Source organism: Hordeum vulgare, chromosome 5H (assembly GCF_904849725.1).
Source record: "Hordeum vulgare subsp. vulgare chromosome 5H, MorexV3_pseudomolecules_assembly, whole genome shotgun sequence".
NCBI lineage: Eukaryota > Viridiplantae > Streptophyta > Magnoliopsida > Poales > Poaceae > Hordeum > Hordeum vulgare.
In genome coordinates, this window is record NC_058522.1 from 174,440,609 (window position 1) to 174,454,364 (window position 13,756).

Genomic DNA, 13,756 nt, shown 5'->3' on the forward strand with positions numbered 1-13,756 from the left:
CACATATGAAATCATGGCACTCGGGCCCTAGTGACAAGCATTAAGCATAGCAAAGTAGTAGCAACATCAATCTCAGAACATAGTGGATACTAGGGATCAAACCCCATCAAAACTAACTCGATTACATGATAGATCTCATCCAACCCATCACCATCCAGCAAGCCTACGACGATATTACTCATGAACGGTGAAGAGCATCATGGAATTGGCGATGAAGGATGGTTGATGATGACGACGGCGAGGATTTCCCCTCTCCGGAGCCCAGAACGGACTCGAGATCTGCCCTCCAAAGGAAGAACAGGTGGTGGCGGCGGCCCCGTGTCGTAAAACGCGATGAACTCTTCTCTCTTAATTTTTTTCTGGGCGAGAGATAATATATAGAGCTGGAGTTGGAGGCTGCGGAGGCACGAGGGCCTCACAAACCTGTCAGGGGCGACCAGGGGGGCCGCGCCTCCTGGGCTTGTGGACTCCTGGCTCCGCGTCTCCAGGTGATTCTTGCGCCATTATTTTTTATATATTCCACAAAAATTCTACGTAAATTTCCGGGTCATTCCGAGAACTTTTATTTCTGCGCAAAAACAACACCATGACAATTCTGCTGAAAACAGCGTCAGCCGGGTTAGTTCCATTCAAATCATGCAAATTAGAGTCCAGAACAAGGGCAAAAGAGTTTGGAAAAGTAGATACGATGGAGACGTATCAACTCCCCTAAGCTTAAAGCCTTGCTTGTCCTCAAGAAATTCAGTTTACAAACTGAAAGAGACAAAAGAAAAACTTGTACGAACTCTGTTTGATCTTTTGTTGTAATTATGTCTAACTCATATCCAGATTTTCAGCAAGATCACAAGCTAACCACATAAGCAATAACATTTAGGTCTCAAGGTATACTCATATCAATGGCATAATCAACTAGTGAGCAATAAAGATAGGTTTCAAACGTCAACACTTCAATCAAAACAAACATGAAAACAATATGAACAGATGGTATCTCGCTAGCCCTTTCTGAGACCGCAAAACATAAATGCAGAGCACCTGCAAAGACCAAGGGCTGAATGAACATTGTAATTCATGGCAAAGAAGATCCAGTCACAGTCATACTCAATATCAATTAATAGCAAAGCATAAAAATGACGGAGGTGCTCTCTAACTGGTGCCTTTTATAAGAAGAGGATGACTCAACAGAAATGTAAATAGATAGGCCCTTCGTAGAGGGAAGCATTGATTTGCAGAGGTGCCAGAGCTCAAGCTTTTAAAACAGAGATAAATAATTTTGGGTGGTATGCTTTCATTGTCAACACGATGACCAAGAGTTTTCACCATCTTCCATGCTACACAAATTATAGGCGGTACCCAAACAGAAAAGTAAAGTTTTGACTCCCCCACCACCGATCAATCACACTCCACGACTAGCCGAATCCTCGGTTGCCGTCCATACCAACAACAATCCAGGGGGAGTTTTGTTTAAAATTATCTTTTTGATTTGAGCATGGAACTGGGCATTCCAATTACCGGCCCCTTTCTCGTGAGTGATAGTGAATAAACACGTATCGAGGATAAAATTCCTAGCATGGAAGATACTGACCACCCCTTGTCACCACATGAGCGGTTCGGGCATGCAAAACATATTATTACTTGACGGTTTAAAGAGTGGCACATGCAAATTTACTTGGAACGGCAGGTAGATACCGCATATAGGTAGGTATGGTGGACTCATATGGAACAACTTTGGGTTTGTGGAAGTTGATGCACAAGCAGTATTCCCGCTTAGTACAAGTGAAGGATAGCAAAAGACTGGGAAGCGACCAACTAGAGAGCGACAATAGTCATCAATATGCATTGAGATTAACCAACATTGAGTGCAAGCATGAGTAGGACATAAATCACCATAAACATGAGTATCATAGAGGCTATGTTGATTTTGTTTCAACTACATGCGTGAACATGTGCCAAGTCAAGCCACTTGAATCATTCAAAGGAGGATACCATCCTATCATACTACATCATAATCATCTTGAAATTCATGTTGGCATCTAAGGCAAACAATTATAAGCTCCTAGATAATTAACCATGGCATCAGAAACTATGATCTCTAAGTTGTCATTGCAAACATGTTTCTCTCATAACAAAGCTAAATTAGGAACGATGAGCTAGTCATATTTGCAAAAACAAAATAGATCGATTTCATACCAGCTTTTCCAGGCTCAGTCACTTCATCATATATCATCATTATTGCCTTTCACTTGCACAACTGAATGAAGTGAATAATAATGAGAGTGTTCGTGCATTGGACTAAGCTGGAATCTGCAAGAAAACACAGAGGAGAAGACAAAGTAATATGGCTCTTTGACAGGTAAACAGATATGCATGCGAGAGCCACTAAACATTTTAACCATGGTCTTCTACTTTGACCCAAATAAAAAGAAAACTATTTACACGGGAAAGCTCCCAACAACCAAAAGAAGAACGGGAAATATTTTTGGGTTTTCTATTTAAACACCACTAAGCAAGCTGGAAAGTAAACTTACAACTAATTTTTATTTTGTTTTTCTCGATCTAAACAAACACTCGGGAAGAAAGCGAGAAAAAGAAATAAACTAGCATGGATGATACAGTGGCAAAGTGTGAACACCGACTATCAAAGTGAAAGTGTGAGCATGAATGTAAAGTCGGTGAGAAACACGTACTCCCCCAAGCTTAGGCTTTTGGCCTAAGTTGGTCTACTCCCATGGAGGGAAATAATCGTCCTCGGGGTACTCTGGAGTGTACTGAGGGTGCCACTGCTGGGTGAGCTCCTCTGGCTCCCACTGATAAACTGGCGTCTGGTACTCGACTGGTAGCTCGGGCACGGGCGCCTGTGGTGGCACCATGCCCCAATATGCATAGATGTCCGAGGGCATAATAATGTACCTGCCTTGATGAAGATTGAACAAAGAAGGAGCAGGCAAAGTAATAGTGTCACGAGTACCCTCACTAAATACCAGGTTATAAATCATCCTCTTATTTATATCTTTATCAAGAAAGCCATGGCGAACCATGCTATCATAATCTAGATATCTCTCAGGAAGAAGCATCTCTTCTTCCTCATACAGTCTAATAGGTATCTCAAAATGTTTAGCAAGACGGGTAGCATAGATACCTCCATAAACAGCGCCTTTAGACGGTTCGTGTTCAACCGTTGAGCCACTATAGCGCCCAAGCTATAAATTTTATCATTATAAAGGGCTTCGCGCAAAACCACAAGATCTAGGGAGCTAAGAGCCCCAGCTTTCCCATGGCCAATCAAACATTTTCCCACAAATAATGAGAAATACCAAAGCACGGGAAAATGTATGCTAGCAACTCTAGCACAAGACACTCCTCTCTCCTCTCCTATAGCAATAGTATCAATGAAAGCCTCCAAGTCCCGTGGACGAGGTTCACGAATATCCCCAACATAAGGTAATTTGCAAACATTGCAAAAATCCTGAAGTGACATGCGCTGGGGGATATCATATAACTTGAACTCAACCATAGGAGGACTCTTCCTTGGATAGAAATTAAAGCTTTGCACGAAAATATTAGTGAGGAGGAGGTATTGTGGTCACTTATCTTCAACAAATGTGGTAAGGCGTGCGTTCTCCACCAAGTAATAAAATCCTCATAAAGACCGGCGACACGTAAGAACACGTCGCTTGGCCACTCGCACGCTCGAACTTCTACAACTCGGGGGACCGGATACTTGGGTTTTTTCTTCTCATTTTCATCTTCCTTGGGGTCACGGCTTGAAGAGCCTCTTAGGAACCTCCTCATCTTTTCCTTTTTTCTTTCTCTGAAATTTTTAGTGACTCAAAATAAAAATGAACAAGGCTCAACAAAACTCATAGCAACTACTCCTACAAGTGCCTAGAGGCCATATCATGCATCAAAACTACTTGGGACCAACTAAAATTAACATGCAAAGCTCAAGAAGAGGGTCACCAAGGCAGCAATAATACGCAACGAATAAAGCACTAGAGCAAAAAAGTAATTGGACCAATGGAGGAGTCACATACCAAGGAACAATTCCCCCAAAGCAGTTTGGTGAATGGGGCTTTGCACAAGGAGATCGAAAAACGCAGCAAGAAGAGCAAGAACACGGGTTTGAGTTGTGGAATGATTTTTTCTGGAGGTAGAAGAAGGAGATGGGAGCTGGAATAAGTGGAGGGGGCCACGTGGGGCCCACAAGCCTGGCAGGCGCGGCCAGGGGGTGCCCGCGCCTCCTAGGCTTGTGGCCAACTGGTGCATCCCCCTGACTAGCTCTCTATCTTAGACTTTTTCAAAAATTCCAGAAACAATCATACTTGATTTTCAAGGCATTTGAAGAACTTTTATTTTCGGGACACTGTTCTAAGGGAGCAAAAAGCAGAAAACAAGAAAATAAAGCTAAATTTATCATTGTTCTTCTAAACAACAGAAAGTAAAAGTTGGGAGCAGAAGGTTGTGACTCCTCGATTCATCCATCTCATGGTCATCAAAAGAAATCTGTCAATGAGGTTTGTCGTGGGTATAAGTCTGACAGTATATGTGTAGGGTACGAAAGGATGGGCAGAGCCTTAGCTACGATGAGGTTGTATGAGTTCAGGCCCCTCTACGGTGGAGGTAAAAGCCCTACGTCTCAGTGCTCTTGGGAGCTTAGTGTCGAGTGGAATATGGGGTTACAGTAAATGCCCACCCCTGCACCAGTGGGGAAGGGCCGCTTATATAGAGTGCGCTGCCCTTCACAACGGCCCGGTGGACAGGGGTGGAATAGTGGCGAATAAATGCCTATGTTACAGGTAACATATGCCTTAAATGCTAATAATGGTGTATGAAAATGTATGACCGTTGCCCTCCAGGGAGGTTACGATGTACAGAGTGGAATCCAGTCGGTACGTTTAATACACTCCGAATGCTCGTCACCGACTTGATGATGGGGGAGTCGTCACCGACTAGATGACGGGGGAGTCCTTAGTTCAGTCGGAACTGTCTAAGGGCCTTGTCCTTTATGAAGGGTAGTCCTTGGGTAGGACCTGTAGGGCAGGCCTATGACCCTACCCTAGGACTATAACCCCATCATTAGTACCCGAATGGATCGGGGTTGGAACGACAAAGTGATGCCTGGAGTACGGATCCGACTGGTATGGATGTGACTTTGGCGTTGTTTGCCTTGATCCATTTTATCCTCTCAACGAGTGGTCCGAGTGAATATACAAGTGAAACGAACCGTCTGGGACCGAGTGCTTCCGCGGAATCTTTCGATGTGACCGGTCAACTAACATCGGTGGATTTTCTAGGATCCTCAAATTTCGGTTGCCGCGCGCTCAGCGGGGATGACGACATCGTCATCGAGTAGTTTCTGCCGCCTCGATTACCGCGCCTTTATCTTCTCCACTAATATCGCAGCAGCCGGTCGGGGGATAAGATTTCGGGGCCACCTGTTAGTGACCCAGTCGGAACCTTATTTAAGCCTCTCCGGCGGGGGTTTCTTGTTGCGCTGCCCTTGTTACTCGCACTCGCCTCGCTTCTCCCGTAGCTCCCTGCACGCTCCAAGCCTCCTCCTTCCTCTCCTTCTCTGCGGATCTGCTGCCTTCACCATGACGAAGGGGAAGGCGAGCAAGCTCGAGTCGCAGAAGAAGAAGAAGAAGAAGAAGGCGGCCCCTGCTCAACGGCGACAGCGGGCACTGCCGGCGGGTTGGATCCAGGGGGATTTCCTCCCCTCCACGGTGACGATGGACGACTTGTTGAAGCTGGTGGAGCAAGGCATGATTGCCAACAAGTCGTGGAGGCTGCCTGCGGAGGGCGAGACGGAGCCGGCGCCGCAGGAGGGAGAGCGCGTCTTGCTGCTCAGCCACATGTACAGGGGCTTCTCCTTGCCTCCCCACCCCTTCTTCAGAGGTATCATGAATCACTTCGGGGTGCAGCTCCATCATGTTCCTCCAAACGCGATAGCCCATCTCGCCGCAATCGTCACCCTTTGCTAGTGTTGTATTGGATGTCCCCCCATTGGGGGCTCTTTAAGTACATCCTCTCCGCTCGGTCCCAGACTGTCAAAAAGCTTAGTCAGTCGGACGATAAAACTCATCTCCTCCAGCTCTGCGGGGGCTTAGGCTTCCAGAAGAAAACGAAGAGTAGCTACCCCCCTCTCCAGTTGTCTGAGTCAGTTAGGAACTGGCAGTCGACCTGGTTCTACTGCCAGGACATAGCTTGTCCGAATGCCGCGACTGGGTTGCCACCCTTTATCCTAGACCGTCCGGCCCCTCCCAGGCAGCTTGCCCTCTCAAAGGTGGAGAAGATCCAGATCCAACCTCTGGTCGACGCACTGATTGCTGTCGTCCGCAAGGGGGTCACCGGCACGGATTTGCTGGAGACTTTTCGGGGTCGGCGCATCCAGCCGCTGCAAGCCCGGCACCACGCCATGTGGCACTACGTGGGGCCTGGGGACTCCACTCGGACTCATCCAGAATGCGTGACCGGGGAGGTTGTGACGGCGTGGGTCCGCGGCATCATAGGCCCCTGCGATAACCCCAGAGGAGCCCGGCGGGTGAAGCCCTTCCGCGCTGGCAATCCTCCTCCGAATGAGGTGAGAACGTCTTGTCGAGTGCTTTTAATCTTCTTAGATTTATCGCTTTTTCTTGTACCACTGCCTGACGTCTGACGTTGTCGTCTGTATTTTGTGCAGGAGTCGACCAACTGGCATTCTCCCGTCTCGAACGGGAATCCAGCTGAGGAAGAGGAGGGTAGCCAGGAGGGCAGCATGGACAGCGCCGAGTACATCTCCGACAGTGGGGAGATGGAGGAGGAGACTGAAGAGGAGGAGGGGAGGTTGGGGAGTAGAGCTCGCCACCTCCACCATCAGAGCCTCGAACTAAGCGTCGTCACGAACCCGCGGCTCCGACGGCTCCTCTAGCGGCCCCGAGTGCTCCGCGAGCCTCTCCCGTGGCTCCGAGTGCTCGGAGTGTGAAGAGGACTAGGGACGCTGCTGCCGAGCCCACGGACCAGCCGTCCAAGGTGGCCAAACCTAGCGGGCCCAAGCCTCGAAAAGCTCTGCCTCGGATGAGGATCACCGTTCCAGTCGCCTCAGCGTAAGCGTCTTGTTCTCCCATCTTCTTTCAGTATTTGATTGAACTCATGCTTATCGGTCGAGTGGATTTTACTAGACATAGCTGCTACCTCCGCCACCTCTCTGCCGCGCCAGGATGATGATCCCATGGATACGGATAACGCTGCCACATCCCAGCAAGGTACGTGGTGACGACTCCGAGAGTTTGCATTATTGTTTCTCCGAGTTCTGTCTTTAATCTTGCCCTTTTTCTGTAATCTCATGTTGTTCAGTCGGGCTTTCTTCGGAGGTGATTCATCTGGAGGGGGACGACCAAAGGGGGTCAGGGCCTACTTTGGCGCCTGTCCTTGAGGTTGTTCCATCTGCTGCTGCTCCCACCACGGACGCGCCGCCGACCGAGATGATGCCGTCGACTGAGGCGGTGCCCCTCGCGGCGGAACCGACTGGAGCGGAACTTGGGATGCCCAAGGAGTCTTTTGTCGTGCCAGGTCCATCGACCGTCCAATACGACGCCCGACACCTCCCGGAAGACCAAGTGGGAGCCGCCAAGGAGGCCATGGTGCATGTGGAGTTGATGGTGGGTGATGCCAAGGGAGCGTACAACTCCATCGCGTCTTTGTACAAGAGAAGCTTGGAGCTCCGGGACGATATCCGAGTAAGTGCGCTAGTAAGTGTTTACTTTCCTCTTGTAACCCACTGGGGGTTGAAGTGATATACTCGGATACAGTAGGATTGTTTTGCAGTGGGTTCACTCAGAATGAACCCAGTGGGTGTAGTCCCCGAGACTTCTGTCGAGTGCTTGCATCTTTATATGTATTTCCCGTTATGTGAGCAGATCAGAGTTGGTCTGCCCGAATATTACCAGTGGGGGCACTCGTAGTGCATCCACTGGATGTAGTCCCCGAGAGTAGTGTTACTCAGGTCGGGTAATAGCATTCTCGTAGATTTGTCTGTTTGTCATGGAGCACAATAGGGCCGACCTGTTCGAGCTTCATGCCAGTGGGGTCACTCTTAGTGAACCCACTGGGTGTAGTCCCCGAGACCGCTGTCGAGTTCTTGCATCGGCAGGGGTCTGAAGAACTTTGATTGTTTTGTTTGTTTTCCTTGTTGAATGTGTCTGATCTTCCCTTTGCGCTGATTTGGCAGAAGACTTGCGAAATGGGATCCGCGTACAATGCTCTGAAGGCTAAAAAGATTCAGCTAGCTGCGGAGTTGGAGGCGGCTGTGAATGACTTGGCTGGTGTGAAGGGGGCTCTTGTTGACCGAGAGAAATCTTTCGAGGAGTCCCAGGAGACCAACAAGGCATTGGCGGCCGAAATTGAGAAAATGGGCAAGCAAAGAATTGAACTGATGGGTCAGATGAAGTTGATGAACAGTCGGTGCATTTCGCAGGAGAAGTACGTCAGCGACTGGGCAAGGAAGATGATTGCACTGCTCGATGGTAAGCTTTTTGCCGAGTGCTTCTTGTATTTGGAGTTTATCCTGCGCTTACTTTCTGCTTGTCTTTTCTTGGCAGATTTTTGTCTAGACGCTGAGGTCTGAAGCAGCCGACATTGAGCGGTCGGTTGTTCTGAACGTTCCACTCGGCGACGAAGCCAACCGGGACATGCTCCGAGTGCATATTCGCCTTGGCAGAGTGGGACCTTTCATCGGCCGCCTGAGAGAAGTCATCGGGCGGATCGACAAGGAGTTGTGGACCGAAGATGATTCCCGACGAGAAATAGAAGGGTTGATGACTCGGCTTGAGGACGTCCCGAACCGAGTGCAGGCATGGAAGAAGTCTACCGCTCGTTGTGGTGCGGACGTGGCGCTATCGCTGGTCCGAGTGCACTGCAAGGGAGCTCGCGAAGAAAAGCTGAAGGCGTTGCAGGTCGCCAACACCAAGAAGCTTCGATTCAAAGATTTCATGGAGACCTTCCTCGAGACAGCCACTCGTATCGCGGACGGGATCGACCTTAACACCTTTGTGGAGCCTGCCAGTCCCGGTGCCAGTCCTGGTGACGCTTGAAAAACTTTACCTCGGTATGCTGAGTGGTATCTGTATCAAACTTTGGCCACTGCTGTTGGCTGTCACATTCGTGGTTCGGTGTGGATAAGCTTGATCCACACCGGGCCGACTGATCGTAGATCGAACTTTGAATTCGAATCGAATATTTTGCTCTTCTTTCGCCAAGTTTTTTTTGACACGATTTTGGTTCGTGGTTTTTGTTTGGCGTTTCTTGGTGAAACCAATGGCAAACATGCGGAGCATGTAATTGTCAGTTGTATTCACATCCACATGAGCCTCAATGAGGGTCTGCTAAGCCTCCGAGTGGATCTCGAGGATACACTCGAAGGAAGCTTTTTACTTAGGCGATTCTGGATCGCAGCTAAGTCCCCGAGTGCGGCATCTCGTGCGCACTCGGAGTGAGTTGATACTCATGTAGTTTTCAGTTGTCTTCACATCCACATGAGCCTCAATGAGGGTCTACTAAGCCTCCGAGTGGATCTCGAGGATACACTCGAAGGAAGCTTTTTACTTAGGCGATTCTGGATCGCAGCTAAGTCCCCGAGTGCGGCATCTCGTGCGCACTCGGAGTGAGTGGATACTCATGTAGTTGTCAGTTGTCTTCACATCCACATGAGCCTCAATGAGGGTCTGCTAAGCCTCCGAGTGGATCTCGAGGATACACTCGAACGAAGCTTTTTTACTTAGGCGATTCTGGATCGCAGCTAAGTCCCCGAGTGCGGCTTTTAGTGCGCACTCGGAGCGAGTTTGTGCTTAGGTGATTCTGTGTCGCAGCTAAGTTCCCGAGTGTGTTTTTTAGGGCGCACTCGGAGCGAGTTTGTACTTAGGCGATTCTGGGTTGCAGCTAAGTCCCCGAGTGCGGCTTTTAGTGCGCACTCGGAGCGAGTTTGTACTTAGGCGATTCTGGGTCGCAGCTAAGTCCCCGAGTGCGTTTTTTAGTGCGCACTCGGAGTGAGTTTGTACTTAAGAGATTCTGGGTCGCAGCTAAGTCCCCGAGTGCGACTTTTAGCGCGCACTCGGAGCGAGTTTTTACTTAGGCGACTCTGGGTCGCAGGTAAGTCCCCAAGTGTGTTTTTAGTGCGCACTCGGAGCGGGTTTGTACTTAGGCGATTCTGGGTCGTAGCTAAGTCCCCGAGTGCGGCTTTTAGGGTGCACTCGGAGCGAGTTTGTACTTAGGCGATTTTGGGTCGCAGCTAAGTCCCTGAGTGCGACTTTTAGTGCGCACTCGGAGCGAGTTTTTACTTAGGAGACTCTAGGTCGCAGCTAAGTCCCCGAGTGCGCTCTTTAGTGCGCACTCGGAACGGGTTTGTACTTAGGCGATTCTGGGTCGCAGCTAAGTCCCCGAGTGCGGCTTTTAGCACGCACTCCAAGCGAGTTTTCTACTTAGGCGACTTTGGGTCGCAGCTAAGTCTCCGAGTGCGACTTTTAGTACGCACTCGGAACGAATTTTTTAGACCGGAGTCTGCAAACGCGGAAGAACTTTGAACCTGCAAGAAATCAATCTGCTTTGTATTACTTCAATGATACTTGTTCTTTACATTGCCCCTATCGGCGGTCACGTGTAGAAACGCTTCAGGAGATCTCCGTTCCATGCTCGTGGCTCGTCCATTTCCCTCTGGAGGTTGTAGAGTCGATATGCTCCGTTGTTCAGCACCTTAGAGATGATGAAGGGTCCTTCCCAGGCGGGAGCCAGCTTGTGAGGCCTCTGCTGGTCCACTCGGAGCACCAGGTCACCTGCTTGGAATGTGCGACTCCTGATGTGCCGCGCGTGAAATCGCCGTAGATCTTGTTGATAAATTATTGAGCGAGTCAGTGCCATCTCGCACTCTTCTTCTAGTAGATCCACTCCATCTCGTCGACTCGTGCTCGTTCCGACCAGTCCGGCGGGGACTTTCATGGGAATTGGCCATGAGAACTTCGGCTGTAGGCCCGCGACCCAAGTACTCAGAAGGCAACTCAGTCGGAACTGAGTCCAAGCAGTGGGACGACAGCGCGACCACAACCGACTCGAGGATCGCCAATTGAGAGGACGCATTCTGGCGCGCCTGGGCGTGTCGCACCCAATGCTGGAGCCGCGGACGGCGGGACCGTTTGTTGCGGCGCGTGACGGGGGCGAAGATCGACACCGGAGCCGATTGCTGGAGAAGAAGGACGCCGCGGGCACCGGCACGGAAGTGCGTAGCCCCGCGACTGGGGAGCGCCTCGACGTCGAGAGGCGCAGCCCAAAGCCATGCCGAATCGTCGACGATGAAGGAGAGTGCGCCGAAGAGGATCTCATGACCCATGCACAGATCTCCGCCGGACGACATGATGAAAAGATGGAGTTGCAAACTCACCGGAAGTCGCTTAGACGCCTGCCCCACGGTGGGCGCCAACTGTCGTGGCTATAAGTCTGACAGTAGATGTGTAGGGTACGAAAGGATGGGCAGAGCCTTAGCTACAGCAAGGTTGTATGAGTTCAAGCCCCTCTACGGTGGAGGTAAAAGCCCTATGTCTCAGTGCTCTTGGGAGCTTAGTGTCGAGTGGAATATGGGGTTACAGTAAATGCCAACCCCTACACCAGTGGGGAAGGGCCGCTTATATAGAGTGTGCTGCCCTTCACAACGGCCCGGTGGACAGGGTTGGAATAGTGGCGAATAAATGCCTACGTTACAGGTAACGTATGCATTTAATTCTAATAATGGTGTATGAAAACGTATGACCATTTCCCTCCAGGGAGGTTACGATGTACAGAGTGGAATCCAGACGGTACGTTTAATACGCTCCGAATGCTCGTCACCGACTGGATGATGGGGGAGTCGTCACCGACTGGATGACGGGGGAGTCCTTAGTTCAGTCGAAACTGTCTAAGGGCCTTGTCCTTTATGAAGGGTAGTCCTTGGTAGGACCTATAGGGCAGGCCTATGACCCTACCCTGGGACTATAACCCTATCAAGGTTGATCAAGTCTCCTTAACAAACTTTTTTCAAATCACATGAAACCGGAGAATTTTCGAATAATCACTAGGTGACCTCAATGGGGATGTGCATATCCCCCAACAAGTAAATCATACTTCATCTTGACAGTAGGTATAGGGCATTCAAAGCTTCCGATAAGAATTGATGAAGTTTTTTCTATAGCATTGATGCAATGTACTCGATATTGTTTCTTCGGAAAGTGCACCGTATGCTCATTACCATTGACATGGAAAGTGACATTGCCTTTGTTGCAATCAATAACAGGCCCTGTCGTGTTTAAAAAGGGTCTTCCTAGGATGACCGCCATGGCATCATCCTCGGGAATATCCAGAATAACAAAGTCCATTAATATAGTAACGTTAGCAACTACAACACGCGCATCCTCGCAAATGCCGATAGGGAAAGCGGATGATTTGTCGGCCATTTGCAAAGACATTTCAGTGGGTGTCAACTTATCCAATTCAAGTCGACGGTATAAAGAGAGAGGCATAACACTAACACAGGCTCCAAGATCGCATAAAGTAATTCTAACATAGTTTCCTTTAATGGAGCAAGGTATAATGGGCACTTCGGGATCACCTAGTTTCTTAGGAGTTCCACCCTCGAAGGTGTAATTAGCAAGCATGGTGGAAATCTCAACCTCAGGTATCCTCCTTTTATTAGTCACAATATCTTTCATGTACTTAGCATAAGGAGACATTTTGAGCATATATGTCAAACGCATTTGCAGAAAGACAAGTCTAATCATTTCAACAAATCGCTCAAAATCCTCGTCATCCTTTTTCTTGGATGGTTTGGGAGGAAAGGGCATGGGTTTCTAAACCCATGGTTCTCTTTCTTTACCATTCTTCCTAGCAATGAAGTCGTTCTTATCGTATCTCTTGTTCTTAGGTTGTGGGTTATCAAGATCAACGGTTCAATATCCACATCCTTATCATTGCTAGGTTGAGCATCAACATGAACACCACTATCGATATTATCACTAGGCTCATGTTCATCACCAGATTGTGTTTCGGCATCGAAAACGGAGATATCATTTGGATTCTCAGGTGTAACAGCACCAGGTTTGCTAGTATGCAAGTTCCTATCATCTTTCTTTTTCTTCCTATTACTAGGATGACTAGGTGCCTCAGTGCTAACTCCTTGAGACTCTTGTTCAATTCTCTTAGGATGGCCCTCAGGATACAAAGGTTCCTGAGTCATTCTACCACCTCTAGTGACGACTCTAATAGAATTGTCATTCAACTCATTGAGCAAGTCATTTTCAGCCTTAAGTACTTTTTCTACTTGAGTAGTGACCATAGAGGCATGTTTACTCAAGAGATTAAGATCGTTGACATTTCTATCCACATAAGCACTTATATGACTAATCATGCGAGCATTTTGTTCCAATTGTCTGCTAACATAATCATTGAAAATTTGTTGTTTGGCAACAAAGTTATCAAATTCATCTAAGCATAAGCTACCAGGTTTATCAAAAGGAATATCACTCTCATTGAATCTACGAAGAGAATTTACCTCTACTACCTGTGTCGGGTTATCAAGACCATGTATCTCTTCGATAGGTGGTAGATTCTTAACATCTTCAGATTTGATACCTTTCTCTTGCATAGATTTCTTGGCTTCTTGCATATCTTCAGGACTGGGGAATAGAATACCTCTTTTCTTCGGAGTTGGCTTCGGAGGTGGTTCAGGAATAGTCCAAGCATTATCATTGCTCAAGATATTTTTCAA